The sequence below is a fragment of a genome, unplaced genomic scaffold (assembly GCF_019419815.1).
Source record: "Pyrus x bretschneideri cultivar Hongxiangsu unplaced genomic scaffold, Pyrus_bretschneideri_v1 Contig20, whole genome shotgun sequence".
Lineage (NCBI taxonomy): Eukaryota > Viridiplantae > Streptophyta > Magnoliopsida > Rosales > Rosaceae > Pyrus > Pyrus x bretschneideri.
Window position 1 is genome coordinate 1,291,140 of NW_025999502.1, and position 14,780 is coordinate 1,305,919.

The window sequence follows — 14,780 nt, forward strand, 5'->3', positions numbered from 1 at the left end:
TTGCCAATAGTAGGGTGTGGTGGGATTCAATTATTATTGCAATATCGATGACATGAATCTCCTTGGGAGTCCGGAGAAGCTTGAGAAAACTACCTCACACTAAAGTTTGAACTTGAGATGAAATATTTACAAATAGATCGATATTGTCTTGGCCTAGATAGAGCATTGTTCGGATAGTATCCTGGTCCACCAACCGAGCTACACCTAAAAGGTGTTGCGTTTCTTTAACGAGGATAAAGCGAAGTCTTCTGTTACTATATGATCGTTCAAACTCTGGATGCAAAAAGTGACCAATTCCATCCTAAAAATGAGAATGAAGAGGTCTTGGAACCTGAAGTTCCTTACCTAAATGCTATCGGCGCTTTATTGTACTTGTCTCAATATACTAGACTGGATACGGCAATGCACTTACACGTAAACACTAGACAGATGTTAACAACATCATGTGTTACCTTAAGGGTACAATGTATATGAGCTTATTTTATCCCTACACATCTCTCATCACATCACCCCTCCCCTCCCCCTCCCCCCCCCCCCCCCAAAAAAAAAACTTTCAATGATGTTTACCTTGTTGGTTATATTGATGTTGTTTATTTATCTAACATGCACAAGTCACGCTCTCAAACTAATTATGTCTTTACAATTGGAGATACTGCAATATATTAGAGATCAATGAAACAAGAGTTGGTTGCTATGCCTTTAAATCACCCTGAGATTCTAGCCCTGAACAAAGCATCACGTGAATGTTTATGGATATGGGACGTGATTGACCATATAAGAACCTCACATAGTTTTTATTCCATCGTTGATGTTCCAAAAACGTTTCATGTATAGACTAGTTAAAAAAAAGATACATCAAAGGCAACAATACCAAGTATATTCCCCCAAAGTTAAGCAAATCTGATCCCTGGACAATCTTATTGACCTATTCACGAAGTCACTACCGAAATCTACTTTTTAGAAGTATGTTCATGAAATTCGATTGCATAAATTTTCAAATTTGCGTCACTGATAGTTTTTCTGGGGAGTTTTTTTTTTTTGTTTTTTTTTGTTTTTGTTTTTGTTTTTTTTTTTTTTTTAAGTCAGGGGGAGCATCCTATAGTATATTCACATGACTTTAATGTACTATTTCCTTACAATCAAGAGCTACTGAATCTTTGCTAACCTGACGAGGTAGCCTTCTCTATTGATGATCATCTTGAAAATGTGATATATTGACATCCTGCATTTACTCACCTTTTCTCCCTAAGTTTGCTAGATTACAGTAGCAAGGCTTTTTGTGAGATTTTTCTTTTAATAAGTGCCTGACTATGAGATTTGTGTTAGCAATTATTCTACCTATCAAGAAGACTAGGTGCGACTACTCCTTAAATTGTACACACTCAAGGGGGAGTGTTGTGAATGAAATTATTAATTAGGAATTAATGTGATTGTGTAAACTTAATGTAGAATCACAATATGATTTGAAGACCAAATTCACATTGAGGGGCCTCTATATAGAGCTAGAAAAGTGGTGGATATAGCCCACTTTGGAGCTTCGAGGAATTTTTTGAGGCTTTATAAAAGAATCTCTCCTAATGAGGGGTTATTCTTTCGGGCTCTATATAAGGCTATATATATTTATTTATGTAGTAATTTCATTAAGCGATGATATATATATATATATATATATATTTTTTTTTTTTGTGTGTGTGTGTGTGTTAGCTTCTTTTAAGTTGATTTTTGGACATGCTATCCTAATTTTTTTTTTTTTGAACCTTTCAACCCAAAAAGTTCAAATTGTGACAAAGTTAGATTTCATCACTTATGAATCATTTGTTGGATTAAATTTTCTGATCTCAATCTCATCCGTTGAAAGAAGCAAATCCCTACTTTGCTCTCTGAAATAATTTGATTTTCATGTACAACACAACAATTTACGTAGCATCAATTGGTAAATTAGTATCATACAATTTTGAGAAAAAATATTTGAAAATTTCCCCCACCGATGCCTATGAACATTAAATCAATTTGAATTTAAATTCTTATGGAATTTAAAACAATCATTAATTAGCCAAATTGCAAGAAAAATAAGTAAGAAAAAAGAATTAAAAAATAAAGAATAAAAGGAGAGTATAGTGTATTCGCAAGTGAATGAAGAGTGATAGAATTTTGTTTACATAGGTTGCTACTTTGTGTGGGACCTACTGTTTTTTGGGGCTAGATGTAGCCCAATTTTATAGTACCCAAAAAAGGAAGTTGCTAGCTCCAGTGGTGGATCTAGCCTCATTTTCCAGCTCATTGAATATGAAATTTCTCGATAAGGCTTGAAATGTAGTAGTGACACCCCCCGACCCTGAATGTCCACTAGGACTTCGAATCGAGTTGTGTTGGCCGACACCAGGAAGGTGACGAAGTCATAAAGAGTAGTGATGTGGAAAATATGAATAAATTTAAACCTAAAAGTGCCTAAGTATAAGAGTGCACTAGTGAGCAGGAATGAACCTATATCACACGTGATGTCAGAGCATAAGTACAGTACAGTAAAGTGGATTGAGAATTATACCATCGGAGGTAGTCTCCAAAACCATATTTGCCAAGAATCCTCGTCGATACGAAAGTTCAGCTGCTAAACTTGGAGGGGCAAAAAATAAGGTTGAGTGGGCCTAAAAACAAAGCTTTGTAAAAACCTTTTCAAAAACATAATAACCCTTCGCCGTAAAATTAGTATAGTTTCCAAAATATACATACTATGTATAGTAAGAAAATACTTACCATTTCCTACCAAATCTCAAGAATTCAATACGGCATAATATTTCGTAAGATGTCCGTAATCACATAATCTCGCATAAGCAAACATATCATATTGAGTATTCATCGACACATGCTAACACATGAGTTCATGCAGAGATATTCTGACATGAACATGACTGAGTGTAACAATGATATACACTCTAGTACTACAATCACGTGAAGACTAGTGCTATGCGACATATGAGTCCTAATTTCCTATAGAAATCTAGGACAGGATTGGCACCTACAATGAATCCAAAGTGAGCGTACAGTGTGATGTTCGCATACACTTGAAAGATTGGCCCTGGCCTGGGCGAGTACTAACACCGGTGTAGCAAACGATGAGTAGATAACATAAATATAGTCATACCATAGTGATTTGATAATTCTAGTCAACATAATATCATTCACAGCTGTAAATATAATTATGGCATCCCATAAGATTTATGATGATTACCTAATTCTCTTTGTTACATCATTTTCAATAAATATTAATTTAACTACGGCATTCATATACAAACTTCATTATTAAATGTATATAGGGAAACTAAACATATATATGTATATATCAAAGAAAAGACCCACTCACAATTCATGTCATCGAGTCGAACCCGCCTCGTAGTAACGAGTCCTTTCAATGCATTTCGCCTATAAACGAAACCATTTATGTAAATACGTAACTTACAACTATCGTACAAACTCGTTTTCGTACAAAGTACGGCTAATAAAGGAACTATTTTAAAACGGTCGAATTTTGGAAAGCAGAGAACAGATTCAGGTCCCTGCACGTTGAGAAACCTATGGAGGGATCTTGGGTTCCTCCACGCGCCCTCACACACGCCGCCATAAGGTGGCTACACTGGCAGCCACGCTCTACACGTGCCGTCACCACGCGCGCCACACTCTCTTTCACTGTGAATCCCAAATTTTTTGCAGGTTTTTTGGCTAACTTTAAGACCTCAAAACGAGCTCAAATTTTACCAAATACAATGATTCAAAAGCCAATTAGAAGCTAGGAATGTAGGGAATAGGTTTATACCAGTTCGAGGTTCAATCGTGGCCAGAGGTGACCGGGGGAATGGCCTAAAAGTGGTCTGATGGTCATGGTCAGATTTTCCATCTGGAAAAACTTCATTTCGTCCTTTCATTCACCAAACCCTACCAAAACAAGTTTAAAACCCTAAGATATTCCATAAACATTGAAAAGGAAGGGAAAAAGATTGTTCCTAAGGCCTACCTTGGTCGGAATCAACAAGAACTCGTCGGAGAAGATGATGAACAGTAGGAATGGCTACTGTGCAGTGCGAGCTCCATGTTTGGGTTCAGTGTTCACAGTTTGGACTTAACAGAGAGTAGTGGTGGTTAACACTATGCACAGGGAGTGTAGAGAGAGTTTGAGGTGAGACAGATTTAGAGAGATAAGGAAGGAAACAGAGAAGAAAAAGAGGAAAAGAAAGTGTCCTCGAGCATGATTATGACAGTGGCCATCTCGCCGAAGGAGATGGAGTGATGATAAGGTAGTTATTTGGTCCTCGGCATATTGGGCTGTACAGAGAGGGTACAGAGTTTGAAATGATTGAAAGGTGAGGGATGAGAGTATTAGAAGAGAGAGATAAAGAGTTTTCCCGAAAATGAGGAAAAGAATGAGAGACGCGAGGTAAGGGAGAGGAGTGGGTGTGGGACCCACAAAACAAACATTTTTATTTGAAAATAATAAAATAAGTAAGGGTCAAATATCTAGAATTATGAATTTACCAAAATGCCCTTCAACTTTGTAAATTCGTAAAATCTCCTTCATAGCCCAAATTTGATTCCACTTGCGCCCATGTGTTCATAGCGATGAGTACTACACAATTACATGAAAATAATGATTCATACTTCTCTATAAACAATGGTTAACGGAAGTCAAAATCCTTGCCTTTAGGGGCATTTTTGTAAATTCATACTTGTAAAATTTATAAAATCGTAGAATTAGGGACGGATTGTCACAATCTATCCACTTAAAAAATTTTATCCCCGAAATTTGAAATCATTTGTTACACGAGAAGTAGTGAAGGATAGCAGAAAAATAAATATATAAAGAAGATATCAAGTTAGAGTGGTTGCATGAAAGAAAATACCATTCCATCGTGATCGGAGTGCAATCATTCCTCTTTCATGCCCCCAAACTCATACTTTCCTTCTCATTCATGATAATACTATAACGTAACATTTGTTATAAAAACATAAAGTTGAAAGTAGTTATATATGTACAATAACATCACGTCAAAATACATATATATAATAATGTAAAGTTAAAGTAACTATACTGAAATTAAAATTGAACATAGAATATTTTTCACCTACACACTTGTTGCGTCACGTACTCCGAAGGTAAGTGTGAAGTATCCTTGGGTCAAGCCCAAACAATAAATAAATAACTAAAAATGCTAACATAAAGGGACCTACTAGTCCACTGGCTTAACAAACACAACGAATAATTTATTGATATTACGGTCTATAACTTGCGATATCAACAACTCACTGTTGCCTTGAAAAGCAAGCAACAAATTCTCGAGGGTGCAATATTACCATCATGTCCCCCATTGGGAAATACACGTACAACGTCTGATCAAAGCCCCGATCGCGATCCCGTACTACCCTCTCATGTGACAACGCAAATAGCACACAATTTCCTAAATTGTAATCTCGATTATTTAAATACTTGTTCGTAATACTCCTCTATCAATCATGTACTGTGCATGAAATCTCTATGCCATATTTCAAATGGTGCCGTACACGTAAATGAAATAGTAACCATAGTTACACGCAACTCTAATAAAAATAAATGTCTATTATAATCATGCTAAAACTATAGAACAGATAAACACAACATGTCCACGAAAGTCTGGATAATTCATTCCGGCTGGTCGTTAGTCCGAGGGTGAAGTGTGGTATCGGACAACAACTTTGTACTCATAGCCTTCAAGAAGACTTTCCAAAACTTGGAAGTAAAACGTGCATAATGATGAGATACAAGAGTGATAGGCTAACCAAATAACTGAACATTGTGATTTACTCATGCCTCAAACAAGCAGATTCATGGTGAATTTTTCCTTGGATTTAGTGAAAACTATGTCGAGAAGGTTAAAAGAATGCTCAAGAATTTGAGGGTCAGAACAAGTCCATCAAATCTAGGATACAAGGTAACTAGAGTGAATGCATGACATCTCACTACAATGGTAGCTTTCAGAAGATTTAATCCCCAACAGTAAAATTCGTTCAACATAGTATTTGTTGGGTGATTAAAGCATTAATGGTCGAAACTAAATATTAGATATCCGAGCGATTTTCCTTAACGGTTTGTTTGCTTCAGAACAATACGAATTTCAGTAGGGTTGACATGTATTCAAGGTTGATTGGAATGCCTTCGAGGACCAAGAGGTAAATACGGAATCACAATCAGAGTAGATGTTGATCGAAACGCCATAAAATCCGATAAATTCAAGAATGAGCATCCTTACCAAGTGGTCAAAATGTAGTCTCTCTGGACCAATGGAAAGTGGGCTGACACTACAAAATAACACCTCATCGACCACGATAATTATATCACGGGCTTTATATGTCTGTTATAAAAATTACAAATTTATCACGGGCATAAGAAGCACGTGATAAATAACAATTTTCTACCTCAGACAAATTTTAGCCTGTTGTAAAATAGTAGTGAATGACCATGCGCAAGGTTGCACGTTGTAAATTTACTAAGCCACCATGGATAATGCTCGTGGTCAATATTATTTGTATCCACAGTGCTTTTTGTTTATCTACCACGGGTATAACGTGTGGTAGAACCATACACGCTTAATTGAAAATTTTGGAGGAAGCGGGACAACAAAAGTTTGCAAAATTTCAAACTATGTAATTATCTGTATTATTTAAGAAAATAAAAACTGAAACAATAATCGTGTAGAACTAGATAAACACCACACCCCATCCATCGTGCAAAACTAGACCAGTAAAAGAAATCCAAGTAGTTTTTTGAACGTATGTCTATGAAGTGCAATTAATTCTGGAACCCACTATCCACTTCTCCCACGACGGTTTCCTCCGCAAAGGAAAAGCTATGTTGTTTATTTGGTTTATTCAATCCTCTCACGTAGTTTTTTTTTTTTATTGCAGATTTAGTTTGTTTGGTTTGGTTTTTATTTATCGTTTAGATTCCTCCATTAATTTGGTACTAAATTCTGCAATTGTTTGGTTGTTTTGGGTTCACTGTATTTCTGACTCTCCATTCTATTTATTAGGGGTTTTGATAAAGCTAGATTTCTTGTTTCATCGACTTTGGGGTAGAATTGTACAATGGCTGGCCAATCCAAAAGTGAATCCACCTACGATTTCACTGGCAAGGTTGGTTTTTGACAAAATTTATTATTTTCAATTTCCATCTACTTTGCAATTTGGAGTTTTAGTCAATTATTTTCGAACCTTAACAATTGAACGCTCTAATATTTTGTTTTTAGGTATGCTAGGTTGTATCAACAAATCTTCCATCTATATATTTACTCCTCGTTTGTTAAATGAATCTCTATAATTTACATTTGATTTTATGCTTCAGGATTCGTAGTTTACAATTCTTTCAAATTTATAGGTTAAGTATTGGCTGATAATGCTTACAATATATTCGTAGTTTACAATATATCCTTTTGTTGTGGTAAACAGTAATTATGTTTGCATAATCGGGGTGATACACGATAGTGCAATCATAGACGTTGATTTGGTGTTTCCATCACCAATGTCAAAATCTAGTTCTTTTCACTTGAAGATGTATTTGATAAGTCTAGGCTTGACAAAGATTTTGGACAAGTTTCTCCACAGTGAAGTGTCATCCGATTTTCAAGTAAAGATGGTAGCCGTTGACTCTAAGTCATGAGTAGGGTGGTTCATTTTATACGGTTCCAACCATTGGGAAACATAAGCGATACTCCGTCATGCTGCATCTACCCAGCCAAAACATCCAAAGAAATGTCACCGTGGATTTCGAAATGATCAATGTCATCAAAAAGGTGTAAAACAAGGGTGAGTTGAGACAATAGTTCAGTTGTCAGAAACTTTATTCATATCCAACATCCTAAACTAAACTAACTTTCCTTGGTCGATAAGTGAGGAAAAACACTGTAGCCGAAAAATCGCTAACAAATTGTCGATAAAATCGACAAGACCAAAGATGTCGCATATTTCACAACGAGTTATGGAATATGAAATTTTCTACATTCGCACCCTTTTTGGAAATCGACAAGAATATGTCTGTTGAGATCACATCTCCTAAGAAAAGTACCTATCTAAACAAAGGTAATATTTGAGGAATTTGGTTTAAAGCTGACAATTGATGTCTAGAATTTGCTCTTGTTGCTAGGGTAGGTGAGAAAATTGTCTGTAAGACTACAAGGAATTTGTCAGGCATTGGAAGAAAACTCAAGTTTCAAAAGTTGGCCATAGAGACCATCAACTTGAAGTAGGGATTAACGGTTTTAATCATTGTCTGATTGTGTTGCTAAAATCTAGGTACAATCCTAAGGTTCGGCCTTTCTCCTTCGCGGATAAGTTTGAGGTTCCCTAGATAAGGTGTTGGGTTGGATGACCCCTAGTCAAAAAGCTTTTGTAACTAGGTTTCTCGAAGTCGAAGGAGATGTTCGATGTGTAGTACGAGAAAGTGGATATATGGTGTATTCTACTTCCCCCCTCAATGGTAATCTAGGTAAAATTTTGGGAATGACGCCAAAGATATTTGTCCTCGAAACGTACTATACAACTTCCTTTCTCTACGACCCATATTGAAAGGTCTTCGTAACTTTCTCAATACTCAAATTGTTCTTACAGTGGGAAAAATGGCTCGTGCTTCAATTCTAATGTCTACCTGTGGAAGTGATCGAAAAGGTGGCTCGTCGAAGGGGTTTTGTTTACCTAGATAGGTGATAAGGTAAAAACAACCATTAGTTTACCATCCTAATGTTGGAAGTATGCCCACAAAGCCACTCATTTGATGTAATAGCTTTTTGGAATACTTAATGTATTAAACTTTTATATGTTTAATGAAGGGCAAAACGTATTGTTAATCACTATTTATTGTATCTTGTGTTTAAGCAATAAGGAAATCCAAGGAATGTATTTGATCTAAGAGACAAGTGATTTAAGTTAGTTAAATTAACGAGACCTTTCTCTTATGTTCATTCCTAAAACGTTCCTAGCTATAGGATTGCCAATTGGGCATTGACAATCCGCTAAGGTTAGTATGTGTTATGTCGGCTCAAGCGTGAGTATGAACTAGTCTCAAGTCATTTGGTGTTGGACACTAAGGCAAACACATAGGTGCTCGAAAGAGTAATCGAGTACACTGAACAACGATCAAACGAGAGTTCGAACATACATGTCATGTGAGAACTCAATAGTTGCAATATGCAAAGTAGTCCTTTGACCTGAGGCATCATTGATGTCGAATGGTTAGGTCCTTGATCTTTGATTATGTCAACGGCATTCCATTGGAGTGTCCACGGCATTGTTAGGGTCAAGCTATCTAGTCATGTAGGCATATGAATGCACAACAAGGGATCTCTAACCTTCCATGGTGGAAGGAGAATACTCTAAGATATGATTCGAGAGTCTTTGGCCAAAGCATATGAATATGACTAAGGAAGATGTTCCAAATCTTATTCAATTGAATCATATAGAGAAGTATCACATTGGATAGTAGACATGAAACAAACTATCACTTAAACAATGTGATTAAGAGTATTGTATTAGAGAAGGACCATATTGCATTGTAGTTGTAACTGTATAGGTTCTCCAACCACTTCTACTTAGCTTGGGTAACCATGACATGCTGCTAGGCGTCACCCATGGTTTGTGGAAGCCCTAAAGATTAGCAAACACTAATTTTAAGGGAGAATTGAAATGTGGTTTCAATTCACAATCGATCGTTAAGAGTAACATCGCCCACTACCTCGCTAATTGGAACCTAATGGATCGTACACCGAGTAAAGATATAAGTGAAGAAAATATATGAAATGGATAAGCAATTAAATGGTTTAATTGAAGAATGGTCAAGATTAATTAAATAGTTAATTAATTATACGAAACGTTCGTATTGGGCGTTTAAGTTAGTTTTGGGCTTCGGGGCACAAAAACGTTTTGGTCCACAAGGCCCATTATGTTTAAGTTGTATGACAACTAAAACAAAATGGGCAATTAAACCCAATAACTACATAGAGGCCGGCCATAAGGGTGGAGGGTAGTGAACTTGGCTTAATTGCAAGTTTGCCACTCCATTGTGAGGTGGTATAAAGACATCTTTATAGCCATTTCATCTTAGGGTTTTCTAATTGAATTTTGGTGAAACCTATTCTCTCATTTTCTACATAGAGGCCGGCCACCTTGGGTGAGGAACATCTAGCAATCTTTCTTCCCTAAGTCATCCATTTCATCTTCACACAACATCTTTGGTGTGGAGACTTAGAGACACCAAATTTTTGGTGTTTTGGAGAACAAATCCTCAAATCCTCAAAGAAGAAAAGGAGCACTAAAAGGGAGAAAATCACAAGGAAGATCCAAAAAAGGTGACTGTCATTGGGTGATCCTGGCAATCAAAATGGCTGTGAACTCTAATTATCTCTTATGTGTTAAGGTTTATGTTACACTAAGGTTGAAATCATGTTTCGAATTTTGTTGACTATGCATAGGTATTTTTAATGTAAATAAACAGCCATTTGTTCCTCCTAATACAAAGCTTCTCTTAAAATTTTCCATGATTTAGTTTCTTTGGCTCAGGTAGTCATTGTCATTCGATCTATTAGTCGCGCCGCTAATTAATGCACATATGATATTTTATATTGTTCATTACCCTGAAACTTTATATCGGCGTTTTGGCATAAGGGTATCACTCCCAGATACTAGTACATGTGTCCGATATCAAAAATCAAACCGCCTGAATACTAGTTGATAGCTTTTGGATATCGGACATTGTCGTAAATTAATAGCGCCACAAAAGGCTGATTACATATTAGAGCCTACGTAGGTAGATAGTTTCAGATGACTAGTAAGGAATTGGTCCTATGAGTTGGTTTTGTTGATTCTAGGGAAAAAAAAAATTGATTATTTGAAAACTAGTGTTGGCTATACTTATGCCTATACTCTCATGCTCCCGAAGGGATAACAACTTGTACTCTCATGCCTATACTCATTGAAATGACAAGTACAACATCGAAAGACAATTTGAAAACTAGTGTTGGCGGGACTATCTTAAGGCTGGAAAAAGAAATTTTCTAATAATCTACTTTATAACAGAGTTAAACGAAGTCAATCTTCCTCTTGAAGATCCGAATGATCACTAGTGTATTTGAAAAGATTAGTGCTATCGGGGACCAAAAGTGGCTCTCCTACATATGTTTTTCCATCAAGTGTTACCACTTTAGCACCAGGTTGTCGCTTAAGACAATTCTGGAATCTTGACGAAGTAAACTCGTTGGAATTCTAATAGATGGTATACTAATAGGTACTGCCAAGGAATCAAAACCATTTCTAGTTTCCTATCTCGAAAGGGTTGGTAGAAATGACTCGATGATAGTGGAATTGGTAGGTAAATCTCTTGTGATGCACAACTATCAATATAATAGCCTTGCTTTAGGGCTATCAACTTATCTCAAATTTACATATTTCCTTGGTAGAGAAATTTTTCGTTTAAAGTGTAAAGATGTTCTCCAAAATGATTTGCTAAAACGTCGACGAGTCGCTTAAACTGTCCAAAATTTAGGAAAAGTTAACACAATTTTCATATTCGATGAAGTGGCAAGATTCAACATTTAGGTTCAAGAACCGAGAATACTTACATCACGGTGTGATGAACGCAATACTGCCCAAACTTATGCTCTGACACCAAACTGACACATCCCGACCCAGAATGTCCACTAGGACTTCGAATCGAGCTGTGCTAGCTGACACCTGGAAAGTGACAAAGTCATAAAGTGTAGTGATGTGGAAAATGTGAATAAATTTAAACCTACAAGTACCTAAGTATAAGAGTCCGTTGATGAGTAGGAATAAACCCATCACGCTTGATGTCAGAGCATAAGTAAAGTACAATAGAGTAGATTGAGAATTATATCATCGAAGGTAGTCTCCAATACCAGATTTGCCAAGAATCCTCGTCGATACAAACGTTCAGCTGCTAAACCTGGAAAGGCGAAAAATAAGGGTGAGTGGGCCTAAAAACAAAGCTTTGTAAAAACCTTTACAAAAACATAATAACCCATTGCCATAAAACTAGTATAGTTTCCAAAATATACATACTACATATAGTAAGAAAATACTTACCATAGCCTGCAAAATCTCAAGAATTCAATAGGCACAATATTTCGTAAGTAAGCACACGACGTCTGTAATCACATAATCTCGCTTAAGCAAACATATCATAACAAGTGTTTATCGACACATGCTGACACACGAGTTCATGCAAAGAGATATTCTGACATGAATAAGACTGGGCGTAACAATGATATACACTCTAGTACTACAATCACATGAAGACTAGCGTTATGCGTAGCACATACAAGTCCTAATTGCCTATAGCAATCTAGGATAGGACTGGCACGTACAATGGATACAAAGTGAGCGTACGGTGCGATGTGCACATACATGTGAAAGACTGGCTCTGGCCCGGGCAAGTTTTAACACCGATGCAGCAAACAATAAGTATATAACATAAATATAGTCATGCCACTATGATTTGATAATTCTAGTCAACATAATATCATTCACAGCCGTAAATATAATTATGGCATCCCGTAATATTCATAATGATTTCCTAATTCTTTTCGTTACGTCATTTCCAATAAATATTAATTTAACTACGGCATTCATATAGAAAATTCATTATTAAATGTATATATAGAAACTAAACATATATATATATATATATCAAAGAAAAACCCATTCACAATTCATGTCGTCGAGTCGAACCCGCCTCGTAGTATTGAGAGTCCTTGTGATGTGCTTCGCCTAAAAACGAAACCATGTATATAAATACGTAACGTACTAATGTACAAACGTGTTTTCGTACAAAGTACAGCTAATAAAAGAACTATTTAAAAACCATCGAATTTCGGAAAACGAAGGGTGGATTCAGGCTTGGCACGTCGAGAAACCTAAGGAAGGACCTCGGGTTTCTGCACGCACCGCCACACGTGCTTTCATCGTGAATCCCATATTTTTTGTAAGTTTTTAGGCTAACTTTCAGAGCTCAAAACGTGCTCAAATCTCAACCAAATGCAGTGATTCAAAAGTCAACTAGAAGCTAGCTAGGAATGTGGGAAAGAGGTTTATACCAGTTTAAGGTCCAATCATGGTCGAAGTTGACCGGGGGAACGGCCTAAAAGTGGCTTGATGGCCACGGTCAGATCTTCCAGAAATCTGGAAAAACTTCATTTCGTTATTTCAGTCATCGAACCCTACCAAAACAAGTTTAAAACTCTAAGATCTTCCACAAATATTGAAAAGGAAGGGAAAAAGAGTGTTCCTGAGGCTTACCTTGGTCAGAATCAACGAGAAATCAGTCGGAGAAGATGATGAATGGTGGCAATGGCCACTGTGCAGTGCAAGCTCCATGTTTGGGTTCGGTGTTCACAATTTGAACTTGATTGAGATAAGGAAAGATAAGACGCGGTGGTGGTCTAATGGTCTAACTCGCCGGAATGGTCGAGTAGTGGTGGTTAACACTGTGCACAGGGAGTGTAGAGAGAGTTTGAGGTGAGACAGTTTTAGAGAGATAAAGTAGGAAACGAAGATGAAAGAGAGGAGAAGAGAGTGTCCTCGAGCATGGCTGTGATAGTGGCCATCTCGCCAGAGATGATGGAGTGATGATATGGTGGTTGTTTGGTCCTCGGCATGGGCTGTACAGAGAGGGTAGAGAGTTCAAAATGATTAAAAGGTGAGGGATGAGAGTATTAGAAGAAAGAGATACAGACTTTGCCCAAAAATGAGGTAAAGAATGAAAGACACGGGATGAGGGAGAGGAGTGGGTGTGGGACCCACAAAACAAACATTTTTATTTGAAAATAATAAATAACAAAGGGTCAAATATCTGGAATTGTGATTTTACCAAAATGCCCTTCAACTTTGTAAATTTTTAAAATCTCCTTCATAGCCCCGAATTCGATTCCACTTGCACCAACGAGTTCGTAGCGATGAGTAGTACGCAAGTACACTAAAACAATGGTCAACAGAAGTCAAAATCCTTGCCTGTAGGGGCATTTTTGTAAATTCACACTTTTAAAATTTATAAAAACGTAGAATTAAGGACGGGTTGTCACAAGTAGCCTCATGGAGGATAGATCCCCCATTGGGGATGCTGTAAGGCACGAAAATCCATCATTATTAGAATAAATAAAGGTACAAAGCTAGGGGGTGAAAGTACAATTCTAATACACTTGAGCTCTTCTCTATCTGTCATCCGTCCTTTCTCACCCACTTTTATAATTAGTTTCCCAACCATTTTTTATTTATTGTTTATTTTTGTGTTAGGTATGAAGGGGAAACCCATGAGAGAAATGAGAGATGTTGAATGGTGGAGGAGGATAGTGGAAAGAGATTTAAAAGAAATCCACAAAATGAAAACTATAAAAATTAATTTAATTTGTTTTCACCTCTATCTATAGTTAGTAAAATGCAGAAATGATATAGTATGTGAAAAATACATACATGTATACTTTAGAATATTTGCAAAAATATATTTTATTTTCAAAATTTTAATATTGATTTATTTTATTTTTTCAGTAATATGTTAAGATACGTGTAGAATAAATTTCATGTTATTATTAAAATTGTGTCCAAATAATTTATATTAAAGTATGTAGGTACGTGTATCGTATTTTAAAAAGACGTGGACCTTAACAAGCCACTAAGACATGTCAAAACAACAAAAAAAGTTTAAAAAAATACATAAGTACGTGTATAATATGCACATTATACACAAAATTTACTAA